This window comes from Leopardus geoffroyi, chromosome B4 (assembly GCF_018350155.1).
Source record: "Leopardus geoffroyi isolate Oge1 chromosome B4, O.geoffroyi_Oge1_pat1.0, whole genome shotgun sequence".
Lineage (NCBI taxonomy): Eukaryota > Metazoa > Chordata > Mammalia > Carnivora > Felidae > Leopardus > Leopardus geoffroyi.
In genome coordinates this window covers 19,948,531-19,964,573 of record NC_059341.1, presented here as the reverse complement: position 1 = coordinate 19,964,573, position 16,043 = coordinate 19,948,531, and the positions used below count along the sequence as shown (strand labels likewise).

At 52.4% G+C, this 16,043-nt stretch overlaps 1 long non-coding RNA gene across 1 annotated transcript; it reads right to left on the bottom strand.

The window, feature by feature from the left end:
- Nucleotides 1-12,231: 12,231 nt before the first annotated feature.
- On the bottom strand, nt 12,232-15,886 carry LOC123590684. Its single transcript, XR_006708924.1, has 2 exons — nt 15,766-15,886; nt 12,232-15,063 (listed from the first exon to the last, which is right to left on the bottom strand). It is a non-coding gene; the product is annotated as an uncharacterized LOC123590684 (long non-coding RNA).
- Nucleotides 15,887-16,043: the final 157 nt, after the last annotated feature.

Sequence of the window (16,043 nt, the reverse complement as noted above, 5' to 3'; positions counted from 1 at the left end):
CCAGGATTTTCCCCTTCCTGGAAGGAAGAACTATTTTTAACGCTAGCTTTGGTTTTGGTTTGCTCCCTAGGCCAAAGGGCATTTGCAAACTAGCCTGGGGGGTAGGGACGTAGGGAAGCTCAAGGAGGTGGGGGGAAGGGCTGCATTTTACCTGTTTGGCAGGCAGTCTTTTGCAAAAAAAAAAAAAAAAAAAAAGGAGGGGGGGGGCCCAGCTATCATTCTTTGCCCATGCCCTAGGCCCCCGCTCTTCTCTCGCTCCTTTTCAAACTGTGGCGGCCTCACAAGCTCCTACTTTAAAAGGCCTGAGATGTTTTGCATGAAGCCCTCACAATAGGGGTTGAGGGAATTGACAGTTTCAAAAACAAGGCGTTCAGTCCTTTCCAGCTGCCGGGCCCGCTCTCTCGCACCAACTCCTCGTTCCTCTCTGCTGGTGGCGTCCTCGGGAGAGAGCTGCCATCCCCCACCCCGCCAGCCCGCATTCCGGCCGGCCCCACCCCGCCCCCGGGCTGTGTTTGTAAACAGGGGTCAGTGTCCAGGGGCTGCTGGCGCGGGGCTTGGGACTGGCGGGCTAGTAGGGAACGCAGGGGACGGCCTAGCCGGCGAAGGGCCGACCCGGGGGACGTAGCGGCTTCGGGGTCCCTTTCCCCCTCGCTTTCCACCTAGGTGCCAAGCTCTGGCCACCGTGCTGACCCAGGGCAGCTCTTAGCTCTCTGGCCTGGGCCACCACACCGGAAAGATGTTTAAATGCCGCCATTTTGCATGGTGGCAAACAAATTTCTTTGTGACTCCCCCCCTCCCCCGGCCAGATCCTGCTCTCCTCTGAATTTGTCACCTACTGGCTCCCCGGGGCGAAACAGCCCCGTACCCCTGAGCGCACGACCCCCAGCTCCTTTCCACACAGCCTCCTGTCCCAGTGGCCTCAAGGCCAGGCCCACCGGGAGCAGAGGCGACAGGGCGCGCGGCCGGTCCTCAGGGACTGGACCGCCTCCTCTCACTTTGCGCTCCTTTTGTGTGTTCTGAAGTCATCTCCCACCCCGGCACACGCACACACTGCCTAGCCATTTCTCACCTTCTCGCCCAGGCCTCATCTCTCTGTCCCAGGCAAATGGGGCCCAGCTTTTTTGCTCTGGGCGGAGGGCTGGCCCAGGTCTCCAAAATGCGTGCGTGCGACGCAAGTGGCAAAGAGATGAGGCTTCACACTGGGCCAGCCAGCACGGCTGTGAACGCCTTCTGGGAAGTGGCCCAAGACCTGCGGGCCCGGAGTCTGGGGAGGGCACGGGTGCGCAGGCGAAGGCCCAGCAGAACTCCCAAAGAGGGGGGAAGTGTGATGGGGCAAGGCTTGCTTTTCTTTGGCGCCGTGGTTCCTGTCCTTGGAACCTCTCTGAGCCTCTGCAAGTGGAATGATGACCTGGAAACGGGAAACGGGCGACAGTGACCTGGAAAACCACCCTTGGTTGGGGAGGTGGGAGTGCAGCAATGCAAACAAAGCTGCTCCCGGAGGAAGAGGGGAAACAGAGGTGCACCGCAGATAGGTCACAGGAAAGTGCAACAAGCTTGCTTTTCCCGGGTGTTTAAAATGCAGCCCCAGTTGTAAAGTGTGTGAAATTACGCACTGGTCTCTTAAAGAGTGCCTAATTTATAGTAAATAGCAAGGTCTTTGTAAATGGCTTTATTATGTTGTTTCTTGTTAATTGTTGAGAAAATCCCCATTGTTGAGTGTGAAAGGCTTTATGAGCTAACCTGGTCCTCGGCGCAATCAGAGGGCAGTAAATGGCCGCTCGGCCTCGGAGGCCCAGCGCGGAAGCGGACGCCGGGCCGAGCGCGCCCGGGCGACCTCTGGAGACGGCGACTCGGCCTGGGAAGCAAGTGGAGAGGGTTTCCAGGCTTTCATTAAGGAGAAGGCGTGTTTTGAACTCGCGGGCCCCCGAGAGCGGCTCGCTAAGTGGGCCGCGGAGAACCGGGAGCGCCGGGGCGACCCGGACGGCTTGGGCCGCAGGGAGGCGGAGCGGGGCCCGGCGCCCCTCTCCGCTCCCAGAGCCTCGGACACAGGCCGGCCGGGCCGGGCGCCGGCTCCAGCCGCGCCGGGGTGGAACTGGTTCTTGGGCATTGTCTCCACTTCTCCAGCCGCGTGGAGCGCAGGCTCAGGCGGTTTTGGCCAGGCCTGCGGAACGCCCGAAAATGCCGGGCCGAGAGGCTGGAGGGGCTCCGGGCGGAGCAGCCCCCCGAAGGGGAGCTCCAGACCCCTGCCTGCGCCTCCTTGTCTTTTGTTTAAAAGCTGTCTCTCTCCCTCTCTCTCCCCCACTCTTTCTTCCTTTCTCTCTCACGCGCGATCTCTCTCTCTCCCTCTCTCTCTTTCTCTCTCAGAAACCTGAAATGGACTCCGAAGAAATGAAAGGTTTTTGCGTGGGTGTGTGAGTGTGAGACAAGGAAAAGAATTTCTTCTTTGGTCTAGGATAAGATAGGCTTATCTCCTTTCCCCATCTTCTCCAGCTGTCCTTCCAGTGAGTTGGGACCCAGGAAGTGTATGGGCAAAACCAGGCAGGCGCTGGGGTCATTTGATGAACTTTGAGGCGAGGACCCCGCGGGGTCCTGCAGGCCTGGAGAGGGCGGACGGAGAGCGCCTCCCTGGGCTCGGCCCGCGGCCTTCCCGCGACTTGAGACCCGGTGCATCGAGGGGAAAAGCAGCAGCGGCTTCTGAGCTCTGGCAGTGGCCCAGGGAAGAGAATTTCTTCGTGAGCCTACTTGGGGGGGGGGGGGGGGGGCGGTGGAGAGACTGGGTTAGGTGGACTGTATGTCAGGGTTTGGACATTAGCAAATGCAAATCACAAGGAAATGTTAATTCCAGTCAGAAAAACCTATATCTTCCCTATCTTCCTGGCCTTCTAAGATGGCCCTCTGCTTGCGCACACTCGCTCTCTCACCAAATTAGCTATTACGTGAAATCCCCCTGGGTTTAAAGCACTTGTTTCGCGGATTCGTGTACAACCCATATTAACTATGCACTTTCTGCTATTCCTCTTGTGACTGTCCCTGTCTCTTTCCTTCTTTGAGGAGCGTATGATGCATTTTATTTTAGCCCAATCGATGCGTGCAAATACTGGGAAAACACAGCCCACACTTCTGCGAGGGAGGCTGTTTTCAAAATTGAGTTTAGGGATCAATACGAAGTCGAAAAGCTCCAAATTGCACGAATTCACCAAATTCAAGCCTTGGGGCTCCCAAGCCCCTTTCCTGAGTGATTAACGCACTGGTGGGCAGTCACTGGCGCTCCACGGGTCCTGCTTTCTCAAAACAGGATGTTTTCATCATGTGTATTTGGCTTTCCCTGAAGATCACTCCAGTTTGCTTGGAAAAACACGACCCCAAAACGTGTGGAGTTAAACCCCAAGACAGTGGCTTCATGCGGGTCTCCTCTCATGCTGGCACTGCTGACCTCCGTTCCTCTTTTTTTCTCTTCCTAGGACCTAACAGCAGCACCTAAAATTGCCATAGTGGGTGCCCGGAAAACGTTTGCCCCGTTGAATAAATGTTTTGCTGGCTGGAGCAGCCCTCTCCTGGACCACTATCTGACTCCCACGACTTCTTCGCCCAGAGCCAAGCTGTATGGGGCAGCAAGAGCTCTCTATTCTTCTGCGGCTGCCGCCATGGCTGCGGGGCTGACTGGTGTCTAACTGGGGGAAGGGCAGTGGTTGTCCCTTGCGAGGGACGTTAAGGCTACAGAGGTGAAGGGACAGAGATTTTGGAAAGAGAATTAGGAGAGCATGCTGCCCGCAGATGTGTGTGTGTGTGTGTGTGTGTGTGTGTGTCCCAGTAGTGTGAAGAGAACATCTACAGGAGAAATAGACCAAGTACCTAGGATGCTAGGGTATCCCTATTCCTTAGCTCCTGCTGTTGGGATCTTCCTTTCCTTGAGAGACCAGAGCAAAACAGAAGGAGGTGGAGAGAGAGTGGCAGGCAGCCTAGAGGCTCTCCAGTAAGATCCAGTCATTCATCTAATCAGTGCCATCAATATGTTTGTGTTTGACCCTTTTTGGATGGAAGAGGCTTAGAATCAATAGATTTAGACCCTAAAATATTGCCAGTCTAGCAGAGAGCAACTGCTTACAGGTCTGCAAGGGCCCACCCTGGCCAGGGTGCTCCGAAGGAAACAGAGGGAAACAGGAGGGAAACTGAGTGGCTGCCTACCTTCATCTCCAAGCCATCAAAACAAACAAACAGACAGACAGACAGACAGACAAACTCCAGTCTCCTGGAGGCTGGGCTGTTGGACAAGCACATGTTGGGCACCAAAAGGTTGGAATATAATTTCCATTGTTAGTGCTTGTCGTCTTTTAAATCAGTTTAGGTTAGCTCCAGGAACCACACAATACTTGTGATAAGTGCCCGGCAAAAGAGGAAAAACAGTGTAGAAGAGACACTGCACTAAGGTTAGACAGCAGCCTTCCCTCTTTCCTGGGGAAGTTAGAAACGGACACAAACATGTAAGAGATCTTGAGGCTACAACTCGGTCAGTAGGTACGAGTTTCTGTCTCTGAAATGACTGCAAAGGACCTAGATTCTTGGATCTCCCAGGAATAAAGGCACATTTTTACATTCATTTTTCCTCATGTCTCTCTCACCCTCTCTCTTTTTCCCTCCTGTTCAAATGAATGAATACCCTGATTGTCGGTGGGGCAAATGTGGAAGATTAGTTTTTGGCCTCTACGTTGGCCCCAAATATGCAGACCAGTGGACGCTAAGCTTTCAAATGCCTGGATATTACAGCCATTCAAAGTAAAACCTGCATGATGCAGTAGAAATTGCCAGGACCAGGTTTATTCACCTTTTCCCTTTATCTTCTTTTTCTCCTCTCCCACCTTTCTCAGCTTTTCCTTTTCTCCCCCTCCTCCTACCTAACCTTTGTGCCCAGTAGTCAGCAATGCTTTCTCCAGAGGTGGAAGGAGGGTAAGATCTGGGCTTAAACCAATGCTGATGGAGGCAGTGTGGGAACCTGCAGTGACCCTGAGCTTCCTTGCTGGGGTGAGAGGCCAGGGCTTCCCAGCCTCTTGCCCTGCATGTGCTAAGCTATTCCTGTTAGGCTGTAAAAAATAGAGTGCATCTCAAGACCAGGAGAGTCGACTCCATAAACACATGGCTGTGGTTCTAACATGTAGTGCATTGCCCAATGCAAATGCAGAGATGCTTTTAATTTGGTTCCAAGTGTGTTAGACGTCATGTGGCAAATTGGTCTTCAGAAAGCCAATTTCGATATTTTCTGTTAATGATAAAGGCTTTTCAAACGAACAACCTTAAACCTTAAACATATATGATTGAGAATGAATCACACTCCTACCAGTGTGTTTCTTATCTGAATTTACAAAAGAGAGGTCGTACTTTTTACGCCCTTCTAAATAGGAAACATTTTAAAGTAGAAGAGCTTGGCTAACATTTGGATTGTTCAGTTGTTTTGCGGCTCATATGATTTTAAGAAAATAAAGTATTTAAACCTTTGTGTTTTTTTTAAACCCTTTTACATCTTTACGTATTGTAAATTTAAAAGTAAATTAGGAAATTAGTTACACACTCCTGCCATCTTCTATAGAAAAATGACCTCAGAAACATGTTTTACCTAAAATGTCAAAATTTCATATTATCTTACACAATTTCAGCCTGCTGCTTGTAATTTAATGCTACTATCAAATTGGAGGGAAATAGAACTTGCTTTGTATTAATTAAATGGGAGGAAAATATAACTAATTTGTAGATTTAGGGAGGTTGCCAGCACTTCTAAAACCTTGTGCTTTGTATCAATCTCTAGCTGGTTTATCTGAATACGATCCGATCCTATGTAACATGTGGACTGCCTATAATATTCTGACACAATGCAAGATTTCTAGATGAACTGAAGGCTCCTGACTGTGAATTTCCCATCTCTTACTGTTTTGAACCAATAGTTTAGTGTATACTCCAAAGTTGGTTTTAAGTGTGATCTCCTTCAAGAAGAAAGTGCAAAAATAATTACAAAAAAAAAAAAAAAAAACCCACAGGAAATCTTTTACAACTAGTGTTGGGGCCATTGATCGCCCGTTACCTGCTATAATGTGAATGGAATCATTATGGCTGTTCCATTGACACACTTTCTTCATTCAGGATTCTGGCCAAAGGAATAGCATGTCAACGTGTAAAATTCTAGCCAAAGATAAGCCATTACAATGGAAATCGCGATGTGCAAAGTCTCATCGAAGCCAATGAAATTGAGTGTAATATCCATACAGCATTCTCATCGGCTTGCCCCAGGATTTAGTATGCGGCTCCGCATTGAAATGAGATTATGCATATAAAATGCCAATATAGAATACAATGCCCAATAAAACATTAGAAAAGCAACTTACAGCCCATACACATGGGCTTTACTTAAATTCGAACTTCATGTGCGAAATAAGCACACCACCGTCGGAACACTAAATCTACAAAATGTCCTCACTCTGGTTTTTCATGCTTCTTTCTGCATGATTCCCCCCCCCCCCCCACACACACACACCCTCTTATCCAAACACAATTCTTTTAAGGGCACTCTTCAAATCATCTAACAATTCCCAAAGGGTATTCCAGGAGTCTTTTAAAGTGTCTTTCTAAATTAAAAGGCCCCCAACAATTTAAGTGCATTTTTGAACCAAAAATATCAGAAAGCATTTGGATTTTGGCAAACCTAAGGGTTTTTGCAAGAAGAAAGGGACCAAAGAGAAAACGCCCCCACAGTGGATTACAAGGTTAGGGGACAGGTCACTAGGAAAGGGAAATAAAACTGAATGTTAGGTTGGGCTTGTAAATTATGCACCTTTCAGGGAAAGCGGTTTTAAGGTCTCTTCACTCAAGGGTTTTTTTCCCCCCCTCCATCCATTTTGCTATTAATTCTTAACTCTTGGTAGGCAGCTCTTTAATGAGGCTGTTTGTGGCAGGTTAATTTTCTCCAATCTACTGAGCTCCTCGTTTTCCCTTTTAAGTGCACTGCTGCCTAGAGCTTTCTGCAGTGTCCCTACCAGAAAACAAAATACACGTGAAGTTGCTGGGCCGGGCTGAGAAATAAAGGCGTTACGAGGACAGAAAACCAGAGGGCCTGAACAGATTGGAGTAGGAGGGTAGTAACCCGGCTGAGTTGAGGGCATGAGGGAGAGGGAATTCGGTCTTAGGAGAGCAATGACCCTGGGAGTGTAATATATTAAATATTGCAGCGATCGATTTCAATACCCCCAAGTGGACACGGGAATAAAAATTCACCAACAAGCTGAAGTGATTAGGAATGCTTTGTTGCGAAGGAGGGGGAAAAATGTGATTTTCTTCAGATCCTTTTTGTTCGGGTTAGAAGAGGCCTAGACAATCCAAGTCTAAGCCTGGACACTCAGTTTGGGATATAACTCTGAAGGTTAGTCATATCTCAGTGGTGCTTCTGCATAGTGAAAAGATGGGCCTTTGTACTAAGGAGGATTAAGCATCAACCACAATTATGGCTGGTCACTCTAGGAGCCTTCCTCCCAAGTCGGAGAGGAGTACATCTTGGAAGGGCTGCCCCTTTGCTGTGTATTAGTCTTTGTTTCAGCTCTGGGACAAAGCAGTTGCTTTTGCACAGTTCTTCTTTCATTAAAATCCAGGGGAAAATGCACAATATGGTTTACAGAAGGTTGATTCACAATAGCGGGACGTAAAACAGCCTTTGGTGCTATGGGTGGGGGGAGGGAGAAACATTTTTGAAATGTCATTCCTTGGCCGAAAGTAGGCAACTGTCCTGTATATTTGCACAAATACCCACTACCACACGTGATTTTTCGTTAGCGATTTCAGCATTGGGTGGGATTTTCTGTTCTTTTTTTCTACCAAATCTAGCTCTTTGACAGTCATGCTATGAACCGTGTGTCTCTCAGTCCAGGAATCTGCTCAGGGATTTGGGGTAGCCACTGCGGAGCCTGCTTGGAGGTGGGGCGGGGGTTGTTTTCAGTCACAGCCCTAATGGGCAAGGCCTGGGCTCTTCACACTGGGGATACCGAGTCTGCTGCTGGGGACACACTGCTGGATGCTTGCATGTAGCCGCAGCAGCCACAGCCACTGCCTGCCGCCCTCCTCCTTCGGTGTGGTCGCCACAAATCTGGGAAAGAAATGCAGCATCATACAAAGGATTTCTTTAATGAGGATGAGTTCCTCAGAGTGACTGGGGGCTGTGCCTGCTGCCCAGGCCTCTCTTTCCCTCCGCCAGATCTATCCCTCCCCATCATATCCTTCCTTATATACTAGCCTGGGGTTGGAAAGGGCATCCCCCCACCCCACGCCCACCCCCACCTCCTCTGATCACCCAGAGGCTGATTTCTACTCTACTCTGGTGGCTGAGTGAGGATGGACTGGAAGGTCTGAGAGGGAATCTCCGAGTCTTGCAAAAGTAAACATATGTGTATATGTCTCTAGTGCCCCCTCCGTTCGCTGCCATCAGTCTTGTCTTCTATCCTAGTTATCACTTATCGCTTATCCAAGCTGCCACTTGGAGCACGGTCCTAGGGACTAGCTATATTTCTGCATGAAGATCCTACCAGGGAATGTTCAAGGCAGAAGGAACCCTAAGCCTCCCCATCTCCTTTGAATCTAATTTGGGCTGACCAGGGTATAGTTAAGGCCCAGGCTGGTTGTGAAACAGAGCCCTTAGGCTCTTGCAGCTTGAAACTCCCAGGCTCTCTGTGGAATGGTGACTGGTTACAGGGAGGCCATTTCTGCCTTAGAAAGCTGTTCGTCTCCCCTAAACCTACATGGCTCCTTGCTTTCTTCAGGGTGGGGAGAGAGGTAGGTCCAGGAGCAAAAGATGGCTCAAAAAAGTTACTTGGAGTTAGAGCCACTGAAACCAGTTCTCTCTCTTCTTGAGTGTGGGAAAGACTGGGTTGGGGGTTGGGATCTGGACAATAAAGGTATTGCTCTGTTTTGCTCTGGCCCCCCCTTTGGCTTTTTATTCTGCATTCTGCATCTCTCCCTGACTTTTGTCTTCTTCTGCTGCTTCTCCTTGTCTTTTCCCTCAAGTCAGGTCAGGAAGAGCAAGCAGGTTGGAAGCATCAATGGACTTACGCTGCGAGGGCCAAGCCAAAATGCAGCCTGGCCATGTCTGGGCAGGTGGTTCAGAGCTCAGAGATTCTTGTGTGACTGAGGAGTAATTTGGAGAAAAGGAATCTCCTGGGGGTGGGGGCAGGGAGGTGCAGGTGGGGGCACTCTGTCTCAGGTCACTGAGAAGCGGGTTCTGCGCCCAGAGCCCAAGCTCTGGGATCCCGAGAGCCTGCCTTGCTGTGGAGTACCTGTTGCCTGAAGCTGCTTGGGGGAGCTTTTGGGCCTCTGCCCTATTGTGAGTCTTGGGGGTTAGGTCTGGCTTCCCCTGGGGCTGCTGGATTCACCTGTCACTACGCTCACTGCCCAGGGACCCTGACAAACCTCCACAATGTGGGCCTGAAAAAGGGCGCTTAAGGTTCACTGATCTGTGTGTAGAACTTTGCAAAACTGCAAATAAGCGAGAAAATTTGTCTATTCTTGTGGAGGGAAATACAAGTTTGCACTTAACTTGGAAGCCTGAGAAAAAGAGCGGGGGGGGGGGGGGACACTTCTCCTGGCCAACAGCCCCACTGTAATCTCCAGAACAATTTCATTTCCTCTGCAGCACCCTGGCTACCCTAGCCGAGGCCTCGGAAAGGTCAGGGAAGAGATGGAGCTGAAAAGCGGGGGTGGGGAAGGAAAGCGGGGGCTAGGCCCTGGGCAGGGTCGCAGGTGAGGGCCAGGCCGGGTGGCGAGGAGGAGACTGACAGGTTGCAAGGCCACAGGACGGGAGGAGGGGGCAGAGCCGCGTCTTTTGGAAGGTTTGCGTGTTTCCGAGAGGGTTTCTTTTCGGAGGAATTCGCACCGCCCGCCTCCGGGGCAGCTTGCTGGCGCTCTCCCCCGCCCCTTCTTGCAGAGCAGGTCGCAGGGAGCTCGGGTTTCGGCGAGGCCCCGCGCCGCCAGGCCGCCCGCGCTCCGCCAGCCCCGGCGCGCAGGCCTTTCCCGCTTGCTGAGAAAGGGAAAAGCGCACGCCCGGGGCCCTGCGGGCGGGGAGCCTGTCGGTGCGGCGGGAGAGCCGCTCCTCCGCGGGAGCCGAGCCGCTGCGGCCCGCCAGCTCGGTCAACCCAGCCGGGCCGCGCAGGCGGCAGGGGCTGTGCCCGGGAAGGGTCTCCTGCGAAGGGCGGCCGAGCTCCCCCCGTCGTCGCGCGGCTGCTGGGAAGCCGCGCGGGCTGCAGCGAGCAGCAGGCCCCGCGAAGCTGGTCTGCTCCCCTGCAAAGGGGAGGTTGGAACTTTTGAACCCTTTGCTTAAAAGTGATTGATCGTGTCCCGCCAGAGAGCGGCCCCACCCCCTGTCCCCACCTCCGCCGCCTTCCCTGGTCACCTCGGCTGTAAGCGTGCGAGAGGAGACCGCGCGGGGCGCAAGGGCTGGTGCCTTTGGAGACGTGCGCTGCAAACGCGAGCACATCGAGCCCACAGAGCCAGAGCGGCTGTTGCGATTCTGGATGAATCCCTTGTGGGAACTCCTAACGGGAGGGTGGGTTCCTGCCTCCTTCCCCACAGCCCTCTAAGTGAAAGACGCAAACGACAGCTTTTCCCCCTGAAACCGTCCCTGCACGCCGGCCTCTCCCTACGAGGAAGTCCTCGCAGGAGCCGGGCTCGGCTCTGGGAACCTTCAGGGAACTCTGCATGAAGGCTCGAGGCCTCCACGAGTTAAGTTGATTATTAATTTGGGCTGTTCAGGGCGAGTAACACACTTAACGCCTTTGGCTTTGGGGATTGTCCCGGAGCTGGGACCCAAGCATAGATGACCCAGGGTTGCGGATGGGAAATGCGAGTTGCCGAGACTCCCGGACGTGTCTGAGTGGTCTGGGTAGAGCTCCCGGGGCAAAGGTTGGCTCTTCCTCGCCCCCAAGTAAATTCCTGGTTAACTAGTGCAGACTAAATACCTTAGTATCACTAAATGGGGTAAAACAGACGGGGTTGAAAGTGAGGGCATGCCAACTGGACCCAGACCTGGTCATACTTCTCCACCGGTGATAAGTCAGGGTGCTTCAAACACGAAAATAGAAATGTAACATTCAACTGGACGAATTAATTTTTGACGGATTTACGGTATGATTTTCTTTCGAGCGGTATTCATCGGTTCCTTCGAGCTGTAGTGCGGTCCGAAGACAGAAATATAAACAAGCACTTTCTGCTTTGCGGAAACCCCTTAACAGTATCTCCCAAAGAAAGATCAAGACACTTTGTGAATTTTCCCCAGATAATGCCTCATATTCCGAATGACTGATCAGAGAACTCCGGTATTGTTAAATAAAATGAGAGGAAGGGGAGTGACGTGGGAGTCGAACAATGGCATTTCTGAATCAGTTTGCTTGATTGACATTGGGGGCTTCATGACCCCAGGGAATAGGACTCATTACGGTGAATACACCAAAACATCAACCAAGATTAGAACTCTAGATCCTGTTTTAATCCCATTTCAGTCTAAATTATAGTGGGAAAATATAAAATCCAAGAGGAGAGAATTACTCCATCATATATTGACCTAAAGTCTTAATTGTTCAAAGGGGGAAAGAAAAGTGGAAAACCGATATACTTTTCATCACTTTAGAAGTGGCACTGACATTTAAGTCAAGTGTAAAGGTTTGGTAGGGTGGATACTAAGAATATTTCTGTGGTATAACATATACTTATTTGGGGGAGACATACTGAAGAAATACACAGGGAGCTTTTCGCATGTATGAGAAAAGCAGAATCCTCCGCCACTGGGTAAAAAAGAGGGATCATCAGCAAATTGATGCTGAGAAATAATGAGATACCTTAAAGGTGGAGTCTCAATTTCCACTACTATTTGGAAGACTTCTCTATTTCTTCGGAGAAGATTTCTATTTTTAAATGACAAAAGTTGTGTAAATTTAACCCGGTAAGTTGCTGAGAGCAGATCTTCAATTCAGGTTGGAGAAACAGAATGTGTGTGAGCAAAGTCTATTTTTAACCACAGAAGAGTGTGAGATACTGTGGGCTGTGTTAGATGGGAGTATAATCTATGGCAACTTCACTACAAAAATTTTTCATTCTTCATTGGAACTTATTCTCAATTCTCAGGAACTTGAAAGACTGGCGATCTTAAGTAATATACATTAAACTGAACCCCTACCATACAGAAGGACAAAGCTGTGGCAAAAGACATTGTAGTTATATTCTATTTTTTTTTAGTAGGTAAATCACAGCAAAGGGGGAACGTGACAGGAAGATATAAAAAATAGAGCATATATATGTTATAAGTAATGAAATAGAAAGGGTTGCTCCACAATCCGGCTTCACATATTTTGAGGGGTGGATTTTAATGAGAAGCCTCTGTGTTGCATGGGAACTGGGAATCATAGAAATTATTTATGCAGCAAGAAGGAACGAAAATTAATTATTAGGAGCTCAGTAATCACCAAATAAACTCTGAGCTTTGAGGTTAAAAATAGACGACTATCTTCATGTTCAATTATACAGTATCACTTACTAATACAACTGATGTTTCAGCCTCTCGGTGAGACCAGATACCATCTTCTATGGAGATATCTTGGTATTAATTAATGACTGCTTTATTCTCATTATTCACAAGGAAAAATAGGGGTCGTGTCACATTAAAATTAAGATTATCTTAGTTTATCTGGGCTCTTAAACAAAGATCATTCAAAGTAATTATATTTTGAATTAACAGAGGTAGGCAATTTATCTCGTTATTTTTTTGTTCAAAGACAGAAAATAAAGATCAGAAATAAGCAAAGTTTCATTTTGAAGATAGAAAGAACCAAACAAACATGTCTTGACTTTTGCAATATTTCCCTTGCTAAAGGGGGAATGAGGGAACTGTAAAAGACGTGACTTTGCAAAGTCAAGTCCTTTTTAAAAGACTCGGATCGAAATTCTTGCTATGCAACAAGGATTCAGGTTTGATTAATTTTCTGCAAGCGACGTGACAGCGGTGTTTTAAAAGATTAATTAAAATTGAAGTGATACGGAGCAGGAATTCAACCTGCAGAGGCGTCCCTGGCGCCTTGGGGGGCTTTGCAAGCGAGTCCCAAGTCCAAACTGCGGGCTTTCCCGAGCCTGGGACGCAACTCCCCGTCTCCTGGAGAGGAACGCGGAATTTGGCAGGGCGCCCGCCTGGCCGCCTGGCATCCCGAGCTGGCCGCCAGCTCTCGGGGGTGGGGACGGGGTGTGTCCCGGGGAACCCGCTGCCCAGAGAACTGCTGGCGCGGCGCGCGAAGAGCCAGTGAGGTCCAGGGTCACACCAGAGGCCGGAGGGGATCCCAGGAAGCCCCGAGCTGACTGCCCCAGGCCGCGTCCACTTCTCCCGGGGTGGCGGGGGGGAGGGGAGGGGAAACCTACTTCGCGCCCCGGCTCCTCCGGAGCCCCCTCCACGGTCGCGAGCGCGCGGAGGGCGTAGATGGCACGCTGAGAAGGCTCATTCAGAGCTGAGGGCGTGGAGGGCTCGGCTGCTGGGCTGCGGCTGCCCGGGCCGGGGCGTGGGCCTGCCCGGGCAGTCCTGCCTCAACTGCCTCGGGACTCGGGACTCCGGGAGGCCGTCCACGCCTGGGCCGCCCAGCCACGTCCTCCTACCTCTCCGTTCAGTCTCCTGCCCCAGCTTCTGTCCCCCTGCATCCCTGTCCCTTGGCTTCACTTAGCGACGCCTTCGCCTAAGTAAGAAATGAAGCTGAGCGCAATTGTAACTGTACTCAAGAAGATACAATCGCGGGAGCCCTCGGGGTCGCGCGCGGCGGAGAAGCTACGCGGGTGGCGCCCCAGAGGGTGGGTAGGGGAAGAAGGGGGCGTCCGTTTGCAATTCGCCTTCCCAGGGCACGAACTACGGTGTCCCCTTTTCTCCAACTGGGGAGAAACGGCGTCCCCTTCTCTCCAAGCGTGGGGCTCGGGTGCCGACGGGGAGGCCGCGCACGGCGGGGCCCTCACCCCAAGGCTCGGGCGGGGTTGTGCGCCCTTGGGCTCCCGGCGACGCGGAGGGGGCGGCCTCCCAGCTGGGGCTGTCCCTTCGCCCTGCGGCGGCGCCGGGAAACCCCTTCCTCTGCGGCGGGTCCCAGGGGTCGGGGCCTAAAAGGCTCCCTGGGGATTCTCCGAGCCGCGGAGGCGACGTGGTTCCTCCTCCCCCTCACGTCTGCCTCTCCCACCCTCTTCCCAGAGACCTTGGAGGTGGCCAAGTGGGAAGGGAGGCGGGCAAACAGACGGTGGAGGCCTGGGAGCGGGAGGCTCGGGAGCTGGGGGGGAGTCCGGGGCAGGAAAGAAGCATTAGGACGCGAAGGAAGGGGCGGTGGGGCGAGGAGGACTTAGCTGCGAAGGGCTGAGGGTGGGGGGGTGAGGCGAGAATCCCTTTCTTTCCGAGTGGCGCAGGGGGACCTCTTCCCCGGGGAGCCCCCACCCAGCAGCTCCCAACCTCGAGAACAAAGGGTCTGGGAAGCACGGTCGGGGTCGGGGAGCGGAGGTGGAGGGAAGCAGGAAGGCAGGCGGTGGGGGCAGGGGAGGGCGCTTCCCCACATTTCCTCTCGCGGCAGAATGACGGAAAGCTCCCTCCAGCAAACGCCTCACTGAGGCCGCTTCAAAATCCGGGAGGGCTCGGGTTCCTTACCTAACGGATGCACTCGCTCCCTTCCTCCCCCAGCGTCCCCACCCCCTCCGGGGACCGAGGCCCGCGAGCAGCGAGGCTGGCGGCGCGCCGCGGCGCGGGCGGAACCGCGGGGCAGCAGCGCCTCCTGCAGGTGCCTGGCGCCTCCGCAGCCGCCGTGCCGCGCGGTCTCTTAAGGTGGAACCAGCCTGGTTCCCCCACCCGCGCTTTCGGCTCTTCCGCAACCGTGATTCCACCCGCCGCAAGTCTCCTTCGCGAAGCGGGCCTGACTGTCCAGAACGGTCGGAGTCTGTTGGTCCCTGCTGCTATTTCCTTGAGGCCTTGACTCCATTACCTGCAGCACCTCGTCCGAGGAAGCCCCGGTATCGATTTGGAAAATCACAATTGATACTTCCCTGCAGGTATAAAAGGCTGCGTAAGTCACGCTTCAGGGCGGAAAGACCAAAACGGCGTTTCTTTAATCTCAAAGCAAACTTTTATTTTGGTTTATTAAAACCAGAAGCCTAGCACGAAAGGATCGCCGAGAGTAGACCTGCCCAGGGGTCTTCTGGATCTAAGAATTCAGGATAAGATTGGCCGGTCAGAGGGTCGCATGCAGCGCCCACACCCCGCAAACTCGTGGGCAGCTGCGGGCGCAAATAGGCCGGAGAGGAGCGGCAGGACTGCGGGGAACCCCTCCCTGCGCGTCTCCCGCCACCTCCGTTTTCAGCCCACTCTTTGTTTAGTGAAAAGCGGGAACGTGGGGAGGATAGAAGAGCAGTTTTTGTTTCTTTCCTCTTTTAAACTAAATGTGCGTGTGCCTGTGAATTCATCGTCCTTGAACTAAGTGTCCTCAGCGGACTCGACATTCTTGGGGGAACCCTGCGAGCTCTGAGCAGGACACGAACAAGCCAACTTTGGTTCCGGTGCCATGTGCAGTAAATTCTTCTTTGCTCTTCCCTCTCTCCGCGTCACGGAGAGGGGGCCCCCTGGGGGCTGCCTCCGTACTCCCGCACCCCCAGGACCTGGAGCCGCGGAGAGCTCAGGTCCCAGGGCAGGGGCGCCAGGAGGTATCGGGGGAGGGGAGACTAGCGGTCCGCCTGGGGTGTGAGCCTTACCTGCACCTTGGGAACCTCCTTTCCCCTGGACGCCCGGCCTTGGCTCCGCCCTGTCCGGCCCCGCCCCAGGGAAGCTGGGCCGCGGGTGGGGCCGCGGCGGGGACAGCTCCCGGGGGCAGGTGCCGCAGGGTCACACCCGCCCCGGGGGTTGCAAACCGCAAGCGAAAGTCGAGAGGGGCTGGAGCTTTTCCTCTAATCCGTTTTACACTGTGAAAACCGCAAAGCTGTCGCCTAGGCGGCCACTTTTTAATTGGGAGGCAAACAGACGAAAAACCAAA